The following is a 12,620-nucleotide window of genomic DNA, read 5'->3' as shown; positions in this document are numbered from 1 at the left end:
CCAGGATTATCATCTGTATCTGTGTTAACTGGTTCCCCTTTTCTTTGTTGTAGAGGGTCTGTGAAGTCTTTCTGCATATTCTGTCTGCTTACCAGAACTCCTGAAATATGTATGTTTATGGTATTGTTTATAGCAGGAAGAAAAACAGGTAGAAATAAACTAGGTGTCCAACAAAGGAGACAGATCAATAAATGATGCTACAGCCTTATGTCAATACATATGCAACCCTTAAAAAGGTAAGAGATATTCCATACATGTCACTAGAGGCACCTCCTGTAGAGATTCTGACAGCTGTTCAGACTGGTAACCGCTAAGCTTCAGAAATGTGCCCAAGAGAGTCTGACTTGGAGACAGGTTCGAGACTCACTAAAATAATTTCTAAGTATACAAGCAAAACTCAAATATTGTGGATTTGGTTCCAGACCACTGATAAAGCAACTACTGCAATTAAGCTAGTCACACAAATGTTTTGGTTTTCCAGTGCATGTGAAAGTTGTGTTTACACTACACTGTAGTCTATTAAGAATGCGACATTATGAAGAAGTTTGAAATATTATGAGAATTATCTAAATGTGACACGGAGACATGAAGTGAACACACAGTATTGGAAAAATGTCACTCATAGACTTGCTTGGTGCAGGGTTGCCACAGACCTCCAATTTGTAAAAAACATATTATCTGCGAAGCACAACAAAACAGAGCACAATAAAACTACATATGCCTGTATGTAACTGTGTGGAAAGGACATCTGAGATAGTGCTCTGAATAGCATTATAGGATGCATTTTGTGTATAAAACAGGATGTATGTGTGTGTTAAAAAGAAAGCAAATCAGTTGCCGTGGAGTCAATTCCAATTCGTGGGGACCTGATGTGTGTCACAGAACTGAGATCCAGAGTTTTCAATGGCTGATTTTCTTGAAGTAAACTGCCAGGCCTCACTTGTGAGTTGTCTCTGGGTGGATTTGAACTTCTTGGTTAGCAGTTGAGCACTGTGATGGTTTGCAATGCCCAGGAACTCCTGTCTGTATAGGTGTGTGTCTAAATTTGCATATTTATGCATAGGAAATGTTTGGAAGTACTGTTGTCTCTAGGAAACATAAAGGGGGGAACAGATGAACTTTGAATTTTTATGTGCAGACTTCAGTGTTTATCTGTTTATACACCATTTAAGAACAGGGGAGGAGAAACCCCTTGTGATTTCCTCAGTATGCAAGTGTTTGGGGAGGGCGAGCAGGGAAAGGAGGCCAGAGAGCAGGGCTGGGCTGTCAGCAGCGCTCACAGCTCACCATGCCGCCCTGGGGTAGCCCATCATGGGGTCCCCGGTGTGGGTCCAGGCTTCTCCCAGGAGCCCCAGGCGGGCTTTGCCCTCACCTCGCAGTTCTTCCTGCATGGGCTCTTCTCCCTCCTGCTGGCTCCGACTCAGGAGAGAGCCTGAAGCCAACTCGCTTAAGTGACTTGGGAAAAGGCCTTTCCAGATTGCAGCCAGGCGCAGCCAGGCGTTTAGGTCATCCTGCACAGCTGTGAACTATTTCAAGGAAACAGGTGGCGGCTGTGACCTCTTCCTAGGCTTGGAGTTTGCTAGGAGAGGCCTCTTCAAGGGCAATCTGAAAGCCCAGCCAGAGATACCTCTATGGTTGGGAAAAAGGAGCACAGGATAAAGCAATGTTCTCTGGAAACTGCCCCAAAATAGCAGTCTCAGCCCTGGCTGCCCATTCATTCACTGCCCTGAAGTTTTAGAAACCCTATGTCAGGGCTGCACCCCAGAATCTCCAGGCATGGCCCAGGCACCAGCATTTTGAAAGCTCCAAGGTGATTCCATTGTGCAGCCAAGGTTGAAAGCAGGGGTCTAACTGCTAGAACTAAAGTGCAGTCCCTGGACCAACATTGTTGTTGCCGTTATGTGCCCTTGAGTTGGAACTGACTCATAGCAACCCCTCCTTGGGTTTCCGAGGTGGTATCGCTACGGAAGTAGATTGCCCAACCTTCCTTCTGAGGAGTGGCTGGTGGGTTTGAACCGCCAGCCTTCTGGTTAGCAGTCAAGTGTCTTAGGCACTACACTACCAAAGCTCCCTACCAACAGCATCCCTAAATGAGCTTGTTGTTAGTTGCCATGGAGTCACCTCTGACTCATGGCCACCCTGTGCACAACAGGACTGATGGTTGCTTGGTGCTATACCACCTTCAGGAGTTCTGGTAGCATAGTGCTTAAAGCACTTGACTGCTAACCAGAAGGCTGGTGGTTCAAACCCACCAGCCACTCCTCGGAAGGAAGGTTGGGCAATTTACTTCCATAGTGATATTGCCTCGGAAACCCAAGGAGGGGTTGCTATGAGTCGAGTCCGACTTGACGGCACATAACACCACCACCACCACCACCACCACCACCTTCAGATCATTGGTATGCTCGAATCCATTGTTGCCATTTGATTGGTGTTTTGATTGTCTTCCAACCTGTGGGGCTCATCTTACAGCACTATATTGAACAATATTCTGTTTAATCCATATGGTTTTCATTGGCTAATTTTCAGATGTAGATACCAGGCCTTTCTCCTTCATCTTAGTCTGGAAGCTCCACTGAAACCTGTCCACCATGGATTCACTGCTGGTATTTGAAATACCGGTGGCATGGTTTCCAGCATCATAGCAACACACAAGCCACCACAGTATGACAACCTGACAGATGCATGATAGGGGAGCTTGTTAGAAATGCAGAACTCAGGGCCCTCCCTGTACCCTAGGGCATCAGAATTTGTATTTCAACAGCACACCCAAAAGATCTATGTGTTAACTTTAGGGTTTGGGAAATGCTGCTGAAGACAGGGGCTACATGTTAATGAACTCAAATATACCAAAGATTGTGAAGATAGCACAGGACCTGGCAACATTTCACTGCATTATCTCCATGAGGTCACCATGAACTGGAGTCAACTGGAAGGCAACTAACAACATTAACAACAATAGGATAATCACACAGGCTCACAGTCACAGGGATGGAATGCCAGCAAAGCCCCTGACTCCTGTGTGCTCCTGAGAGACTCCTTAGTTGCTCTGAGCTTCCTTCTCCCTCATCGTGGATTGTGATAATTAAGCTTGATGGCTCCTATTCAGCACCTGGTACTTCTCAGTCACTATTTTGTTAGGATTGTTTCTGTTTTTAATCCTGAAATGCAATCTGTCAACTTGGCCCGTCCCAAATTCAGCATGCGCTGGCCATGTCTCTTGCCCAGCTCAGCCCCCATCCAACCTAGCATAGAATGTCTTCTCTTTCCAGGGGCTCAGACATAGGGACCAGAAAGTCCAGGGCTCAATCCAGATGGTCTCTGATTCCAGAGTTGTTTTTCCTGTTGAAATCATGTGATTGTTCCATGGTTTGGAAAAGAAAAACAATGAAAGGGAGTAGGTTCTTGTAACGGTCATGAAAGCGGCAAATGTGCAGCATTCCTGTGCCAGCTGGAGAGGAGAAGGGTCTGAGGAAGGAAGTTTGCCAAACCTCCGTCTGCCTGGGCGTCTGGATTGCAGATTAACCCTAGACTGGCAGCCTGAGAAGCTCTGTGGAGGCGGCCTGGCATGATGTGGGCAGTGCTATTCTGATAAGGACAGCAGTGGGAGATATTAAACCACATGGTGCTTTCACAGGTAGCACAGCTTTATCCAGTAAATGTACTTTTAAGGCCCTTTTCATTCTTTAACAGACATTAATTAAGATGTCCTAAGTGCCATGCATTACATTGGTATTATCTCATTTCATCATCAAAACTACCTTGGAAGCTGGTAGGACCCTCATCTGATAGGTGAGGAAACAGGTTCAAAGATGTGAGATCCTAAGTTTAAACATGTTCTGGGTCCCTGGCTCACTCTGGCTCACTGCCTCTCCCCAACCCAAGAGGATACAGCCTTGGAGGCTGGAGCTCTTTCCAGTTAGAGATTGGATTGTGTGTTTTCCCTTGTGTTTTTTCGTAGTATTGAAAGACACTGTCTCCTTAAATCTCTCAGGCAGTCCCTTCATCCTCTGAGATGGAGGATGTTAGCCCTGCTGTGAACTACAGTTCTGGATTTGTCTGCAAACTACCACAGCTGAAATCATCTCCCTCACTTCTTCCACCTTTCCATTCAAGAAACATTTATTGAGGGGTGTCAGATATAAGAGGCTGTGGAAATGCATAGGTGAGTATAAAGGGAGAGAGGGCCAAATCTCTTTGAAGTGGGAGAGCGTGAGACAATGAGTAATGGCTGCTGGGACAGTGGAGAGCTATGTCATGGTTTTACTGGCCCAAAGATGGGACTCCAGGCAAAGAGAACAGCCTAGGCAAAGGCACAAAGGTAGCGTGTGATTCTGTGGTCTTCTTTCAATAGCTCAAATGCAGGTCCCTTGAAAGAAAAACCAATTGGGATTTTGACAAACCAACTGTATTTTGAATTTTAGATGAATTCAAAATAATAACAGTAATAAGCCAAGCAGAAACCAGTTGCCATGGAGTCTATTCTGACTCAGGAAATCATCTGTGTTGCACAAGAGAACTGTGTGCTCCATAGGGATTTCAAGATTGACCATTCAGAAGCAAATTGTGAGGCCTTTCTTCAGATGCATCCTGGGTGGGTTCAAACTGCCAACCATTTGGTTAGTAGTTTTTCTGGTTCTCTAGCCACTCTGACAAGAATATACCACAAATGAGATGGCCTTAATAAACAGGAGTTTATTCTCTTACAGTTTGGAGGCTCTAAGTCCAAGTTCAAAGTGCCAGGCTCTAGGGGCTGTCTGAAAGCCCCTCGACCTTGGGCTTCAGCTTTGCCTCTTGCTCCTGGCCCACTGAAGCTAGAGGCATCTCTTCACTCAGGCAGCTACTGGCTGCTGAGCTAACAAGCCCAAGGTCGACAAATGAAATGGCACAGTCCTAATGTCACCAAACCACACGGCAGGCCATTAATTCAAGTCCATTGTAAGTCCCAAGGTTGGCAGAGCATGGCAGGCTGTTGAACAATGACATGACTACATGCAGGGTCCAAGCGTGCTAGAGACTATCCCCAAGGCTTCTCCTTATATACAGGAAGCAGAAGCAGACCACATACCCAAAGCTGCTACTCAGCTGCTTGTGGTAGAGCTGATTGCCAGTCTCATCCTGGGGAATACTACCACCAGCTGCCCAGCCGCTCAACCAGGCCCATCCAAGTTGACACACAAACATAACTACCACAGTAGTCAAGCGCTTAACTGATTGCACCACTCAGGGACTCCTAGCAGAATACTCTAGGCACCATCCTAAATACCTGATATACATTAGCAAACTCAATCTTCCCAAGAACCTATGAGGTAATATTAAGGATTGAATTGTGTTACCCCCAAAATATGTATTGAAATCCTGGTTTCTATGCATGTAAGTATGATCTTGTTTGGAAATAGTGTTTTGTTTGCTACATTGATACTCAGGTAGTATTATACCTAAGTAGGGTGGGTTCCAATCCAATAATTCTCAGTCATAAAAAGAGCAGAGACACACACTGGAGAAGACAGGCACATGTGAGGATTGTGTACAAACCCAGGAACACCAAGGAACACAGATAAGGAAGAGAGGGACACACCCAGGGCCTGACTTGGACTTTCAGTGTCCAGAATTGTGAGAAAACACATTTCTGATCTTTGAAGCCACACACTTGTGGTATTTGGGTCACAGCAGCACTAGGTAACTAGGCTATGTGGGTACTATTGTCTCCATTAGGAGTGAGGAAATTGGGGCACAGGAAGGTTGAGTCACTTGCCGAGGGTCTTACAAGTATTCACTGACTAAGCCAGGATTCAAACAGAGGCCAGCTGGCTCCTGAGTCTTGGCTTTTCCTCACCCTTTCAGATGCCAAACATCTCAGGTAGCCTCTGCCTCCAGCAATCTTACTTCTAGTGCAGAGCAGGACTTTAGGCTCGACCTGTACCCTGCTGCAAATATCTGTGTAATAAAATAATGGTGCTGTTGTTGTGAAGTACCATCGACTCAGTTCCCACACATAGCAACCCTGTGTGCAACAGACGGAAACGCTGCCTGGTCCCGCGCCACCCTCACAACCCCTGCTTTGCTTGAGTCCATTGTTGCAGCCACTGTGTCAACCCATCTCACTGAGGTGAGGGTCTTCCCTGTTTCTCTCACCCTCTACTTTGCCACACATGCTATCCTTCTCCAGAACCTTCTGACAACATAACCAAAGTAGGTGAGACAAAGCGTGGCCATTCTTGCTCTCAAGGAGCATTCTGGCTGCGCTTCATCCAGGACACATTTGTCTGCCTTGGGTGACCCTGCTGGTACTTGAAATACTGGTAACATAGCTTCCAGCCTCACAGCAACAGGCAAGCCACCACAGTTTTTATGACAAACTGACAGATGAGAGGTGGCAAAATAATAATAATGACTATTTGTTGACTTACTAGGTGCCACTATTTATTGACTTACTACAGTGCTATGTGCATTATATTTTATCTCCTAATCTGGATGTATTATTATTCCCTACTTTTAATGATGGAACTGGGGCTTACACCTGACTCAGGATTACACAGGTAGCAGGTGGCAGAGCTGGCTGTCAATCCCAGGCCATCTGAAGTCAGAGTTTGCTCTCCTGTGATGTGTCTCTGTCTTGAGCAAGGTATTTAACTTTCCTCCTCCTTAGTTTTCTTACCTTACAAAGGGGACTAGTAAAAATAACAAATATCTGTGTACAATCGTGTTGATTACAAGATTCTTAGGTACCTAATCTCATTTGAATCTTACCATAGACCTATCAAGGTAAATGGGTAGAAATTATGAATCCCACCTGTTTCCTCCCCTATTTTACCAAAAGTCACAAAATTAGTGACTTTCCCAAAGTCATATGGCTAATAAGAGTCTACATTAGAATTTTTTAACTTTAAGAAGTTAAAAATCCTCTTGCCAATAGAATACATCATATAGGGTTGTGGTCGAGAGTTGATTGACCACCCAAAAGCCTTTCATAGACCTTTTTCCCTTGTCCAAGCTGGCTGAGCTAGCTCATTCTTGCCAATGTTTGTGTTCTCTTTTCCCAGGGACATAGCTCAACTGCATTTTCTAGCCTCCCTGCCAGTGCGTGTGACCATATGATGGGGTTCTGGCCAATGGAGTGTGGGGGCTGTGTGGTACACCACTGCTAGCCTGTCTCGTAAATCCTTTTGTGCATGCACAGTCCTCACTTCCTTTCCACATCTGCTGGCTCTGCGATAAGAACTCTGAGCTCTGAGGCTGTAGTGGAGGCAGAGCCATAAGATGAGGGAACCTGCCTCCCTGCATGACTGCATGGAGCAATGCCTGCCACCCCACCTCTCACCTCTACCATGATCTACATTGGACTGGCGTAAAAATGATAAATACTTTTATTGTGTCAAATCATTGATAATTTATTATTATTATTATTTTGATTATCATTAAGTCTAAAATATATTACCTAAAGGAACCTGGATGGCACAGTTGTTAACACTCAGCTGCTAACTAAAAGGATAGTGGTTCAAACCCACCCAGCACCTATGTGGGAGAAACACCTGGCAATCGGCTTCTATAAAGATTACAGCCTATTGCTCACTTGGGCAGCACATATACTAAAATTGGAATGATGCAGAGAAGATTAGCAAGGTCCTGTGCAAGGATGACATGCAAATTCATGAAGCGTCCCATTAAAAAAAGAAGATTACAGCCTTGAAAATCCAATGGGGCCGCCATTCTATTCTGTCACATGGGGTTACTATGAGTGGGAACCAACTCAATGGCACACAACAACCAGTGATTAGGACTGGCCCTAGCATGTGCAGAGACCCAAGCAAACAGTTTTTTTGCAGGGCCTCTCCTATAAAATATAAACAATTTAATTGCAAATGTATCTCAAAATTCATGGTCCTATCTGAGGAATAGTTATTTACTGATGATGATTTAGAATAATGGGTAGAGGACAGTTACTACATTTTTATTGTTCAATTAGTGCATGTGAAGATTCTTCGGAGTGTCCGGGCACCTGTTCAGGTCCAGATGCCATCTCTTCATATTCTTTATTGTTCAATACACCATTCCTGACTAATTTCATATTTACCCTTGCAAGGAAGGTTGGGCAATCTACTTCTGTAGTGATACTGCCTCAGAAAACCAAGGAGGGGTCACTGTGAGTTGGATCTGACTCAACAGCAGTGTTTGGTTTTTTGGTTTCTTGCAAGATTAAGGTAGTAACCATTATTAACCACAGTGTTATCCCTCTTTAGAACCTGTTTGTATTGAAACATAGATCATCTTGCTTCTGCAGTTCTAACACCAGTTATTTAATGCTGATTACTTTAATCACCTCGTTGTATCATCCATCTTGCAGGCTATCAGTAATCGCTTCCAATGACTGTGTCAAAGGTTGTTACTGTGCTTTGTTAATGAATACCACAAATGTAATTCTTACCCAGAGTGTGCAGGAAAATATGGGCAATGATTATTTTTCTGGCTCTGTTAAATTTGCCATCTGGAATTTTTGAAAAAGGAAAACAACATACCTTCCAACCAGGTCTTGTCTTGCACTCTGTAGGCCTTATTGCTGCATTCCTAGAGTGTGACCACACGCCTTCCTCTCATCCACTACCACCAGTAGGGAGGATAGGAGAGAGGCCCATGAGTGGGAGGAGAAGAGCAGTCTCATACATGCAAGGAATGTCCATCCCTTGTCCACATAGGTTCAGACCAACCAGGGCAAGCATGATGTCAGCACAGCCATCCAAGACAAGAGAGGACATCAACCAAAAGGGCCTGGATCAGGATCTGGCCACAGGACCCAAATAGACCCCATGGGTACAAATTCAAGAGTTCCTCAGTGTGTTATGCTAGAGAAGCAAAACCAGTAAAGTTGAGAGAGAGAGAGAGAGAGAGAAACAAATTTATCTTAGTAAAATGGTTCACACACTTATAGAGCTGGCATGTCTCAAGTTCTTGGATCAAATGTCAAGCTAGAGGCTTTTGCCAACTCATGCAGCTGCAGGGGTTGACAAGCTCAGGGTTGGCAGGCAGTATGCCACCTGTTGGCTCCAACAAATGATGAATCTAAGATCTCCAGGCGGAGTGGTGTATTGTTCACTTACGGACAGCTGTAGGCAGCACAACAGGATCCTGATCCACAGAAGAGTGTTTCTTTTTCCCAGGATGCCCATATTGGAAGCAGGCCACACCCCTAGGGAAACTCCCTTTCAAGAGATTGGCTGCTCAAAACATATACACCCAATCTCATCATGGGACCCACATCATAACTGCTTAAGCCACTCAGAATTGTGGTCCAGCCAAGTTGACACAAAACTCCAACTGTCACACTCAGGGAATCTGGTCAATTCCCTGTGGGGATGGATGGTTCAAGAGTGTACCAAAAGGGAGAAACAGGGATAGGGGCAAATGTGGGTCCTGAGACAAGCTTAGGTTACCTCAGTAGGACTGGTGGTCCCAGCCAGTCTCAGGTACCAGAAGGGAAATTTGTGAAGAAGATATTTCAAAGCACAGGGCCTCTTGAGGCATGGGGCCTGGATTAGGGCCCCATTTGCTGGTCCCAAAGGCAGTATTGCCAGTAATGAACCTACTTTTCACTGCAGAGGCCATAAAAGCCAGCCACTGGGCAAGTTTTCCTAGCTTTTCTTGTGGTTAAGAGTGGCCAGGTGTCTCAGTTCCAGCCAATGATCTATAAGGGAAAATTTACCAGATGAGGAAGGAATGTTTGGGAAAGATTTACTTTCCTGGTAAAAAGGAAAGCTCTTCTTCTGCCTAGTCGACTTTTTTCTTTCCTTAATATGCTTTTCTGAAGATGTGATATCTAGAGCTGTGGCAGTTCTCTTGCAACCATGAGGCAATAAGCCCAAAATAAAGAACCCAAAACGCAAGGATGGGACAGCAGAAAGAAAGAGCCTGCATCCTCTTGCCATTATTGAGCCCTCACATCCTGGGACTGCCAAACTCCAGATTGTTTACATGAGATAATTAAATGCCTTTACCACTTGAGCCACTATAGTGGATTATTCCAATACTTGCAGCTGAATAGCATTCCTAACTTACATATAGTCTATGAGCATCAAAATCTTACTCAAAAGCAGGCTAAATGCCAAGTCCTACATGTTCAGATGCCCAACATGCAAAGATTGAAAGAGTCTCTTTTCTCATGGAGTCTAGAAATGAAATAAGTATGTATACAGTAATTCCTCTGTAATGCCTACTAACATCCAAAAGAGAGCATAGGTTTAATCACTAACCTAAAAGTATTCAATCTTATTTAGCCACGTGTGATCACAGGTGGTGTCTACAGACAGTAGAAAACATCAATTTTCTTATGGAGATACCTTTTCATTCACAGAGATCCAATGGCCGATGGAACTCTTGGGGTCCCTTCTGTCCCTTTTCTCTCTGAATCTTCCTCCATGTGCCCCTCAGTGCCTAAGGCATTTGACTGCTAACCAGAAGGCTGGAGGTTCAAACCCACCAGCCACTCCTTGGAAGGAAGATTGGACAATCTACTTCCGTAGTGATACCGCCTCAGAAACCCAAGGAGGGGTCGCTTTGAGTCGTATCCAACTTGATGGCAGTGGGTTTGGTTTTTTGGTTTATCTCTAGGTCGTGACTCTATCTTTCTGGTTGTTTTTTTGTGTGGTCACTGGTGGAATTCTTCTTCATTTCTAGTTCCAACCTGAAAGGGCAGCAGGGGACAGACTCTTGAAGTCAGTAGATTCTTAAAGTTCTTTGGATTATGCTTAGTTAAAAAAAAAAAAATGTGCTTGCTTTGGCAGCACATATACTAAAATTCAAATGATACAGAAAAGATTAGTGTGGCCCCCATTCAAGGATGATAAGCAAATTCAAAAAGCATTCAATACTTAAAAAAAAAAAAAAATCCTCATAGTGAAACAGCTAAAATAAATAAATAACACTTTTAATTGCTAAGTTTTGACATCTCTTGGAGCATTATGTCAATGGGTTGTTATGTTCTAAGATCCCCTTCTCATCAGGGGTGTTGAACAATCAAAACAGTTAAGAGGGACAGGAAAGAATACTCTGTTCTCCACACAAAAATATTAAGACAGATATAATTACTAAAAAGGGGGTGTGGTATTACAGAATGCAGGAGGCATAAGAGAAGGAGCATCTTCATCAGCTTGGGGGAGGCAAGAAGGCTTTGCAAAGGACTAGCATTTGTGTTGGGCCTTTAAGGGTGATTAGGAATGTGTTAGGACAGTTGGTTGCAAGTGACAGAAATGCCAGCTCAAACTAGGAAAAAGATTTAAGGATACTGGAATCTCTCTCACAATATAAAAGGAAAATCTGAATGACCTAAACAAAATAAGAGCAAGAAATAACTGGTCTGCAGTAACAAATGGAGTAGAGACTCTCTCTGCCTTGCTTATCTCTGTTTCTCTCTGCATCTTAAACCAGACAAACTGCTTCTGTTAGGAAATTCTCAGAAAATCTGATTGACCCACCGTGGTTCAGCTGCTCACATGCAGACTAATCAACTGTGATCAGGAATGTGCATCCATGTAAGAGCTTATGAGTCCCTGCTAGACGTACATGGTTAAAGGCAGTGGAGCAAGATTCCCCAAAAGAAAGAAACAGAACTTCCAGAAGGAGTGCTGTTGTCATTGTGTGCATAGTACTGGGTAGATAGAGTGTAAAAGAGCATGAATGAGGGATAGTCAGGGGAACAGAATACCAAGTAGAGAGAACAGCAAGTGTGAAAGCACAGAGCAGGAGACTACATGGTGCATTCTGGGAACTATAAGTAGTTTGATATTGGTGGAATAAAAAGTTAAAGAGGAGAATGGCAAAAGTTGAGGACAGAGAGGTAGACTAGGCATAACCATGTTGTTGTTATGTGCCGTCGAGTCGAAACCGACTCATAGTGACCCCTCCTTGGGTTTCCGAGGCAATATCACTACAGAAGTAGATCGCCCCATCTTCCTTCCGAGGAGTGGCTGGTGGGTTTGAACCGCCAGCCTTCTGGTTAGCAGTCAAGTGTCTTAGGCACTATGCTACCAGAGCTCCTGGCATAACCAAGGGGAATTTTATATTCCACAGTAAGGAATTAAGATTTTACCCCTTAAGTAATGAAGAGCCATTGAAGGATCTTGAGTAGGAGAAATAATGACATTTGAGTGTTCCATCATTCTGTCAGCAGTAAGGCAATGCATTAGAACAGTGGTTAAGAGAGTTGATACCAAGATGAGCTGATTTTACTTAGTGCCAGGGGCTGGTGTGAAGACATCCAAAGGAAACATTGAATATCGTTGAGTCACATAATGAAACAACCCTTTGTGCAGCAGAAAGATTATTCTTTTTACAATTATCTTTCAGTCTGTTTGATTAAGTCAAGGAGAAACGATCAGTTTAATGCCAATATGTCTTTAAACTTGTCATTGAGTAGATTCCAACTCATAGCAATTCTATATGACAAACTAGAACTGCTCTGCAGGGTTTTTAAGGCACACGTCTTTCTCCTGTGGAGTGGCTGGTGGGTTTGAACTACTGACCTTTCGGTTAGAAGTCAAGCGCTTAACCACTGATCACTCCAAGGCTTGCTCATCTTTCCATCAAAGAACATAGCCTCAAGAAGCCTTAGCAGCCAACAATATCTACCT

General features: G+C 44.1%; 2 non-coding genes across 2 annotated transcripts; both read left to right on the top strand.

The window, feature by feature from the left end:
• The first annotated feature begins 7,565 nt into the window (after window positions 1-7,565).
• On the top strand, window positions 7,566-7,671 carry LOC122151157. Its single transcript, XR_006164007.1, has one exon. It is a non-coding gene; the product is annotated as a U6 spliceosomal RNA (small nuclear RNA).
• Window positions 7,672-10,759: 3,088 nt separating this feature from the next.
• On the top strand, window positions 10,760-10,866 carry LOC122151158. The gene has a single exon (XR_006164008.1). It is a non-coding gene; the product is annotated as a U6 spliceosomal RNA (small nuclear RNA).
• Window positions 10,867-12,620: the final 1,754 nt, after the last annotated feature.

The sequence above is a fragment of the Orycteropus afer genome, unplaced genomic scaffold, assembly GCF_000298275.1.
Source record: "Orycteropus afer afer isolate SDZICR_OR568_19922 unplaced genomic scaffold, OryAfe1.0 scaffold00322, whole genome shotgun sequence".
Classification (NCBI taxonomy): Eukaryota; Metazoa; Chordata; class Mammalia; order Tubulidentata; family Orycteropodidae; genus Orycteropus; species Orycteropus afer.
This window is presented reverse-complemented; position numbering and strand designations above follow the sequence as displayed.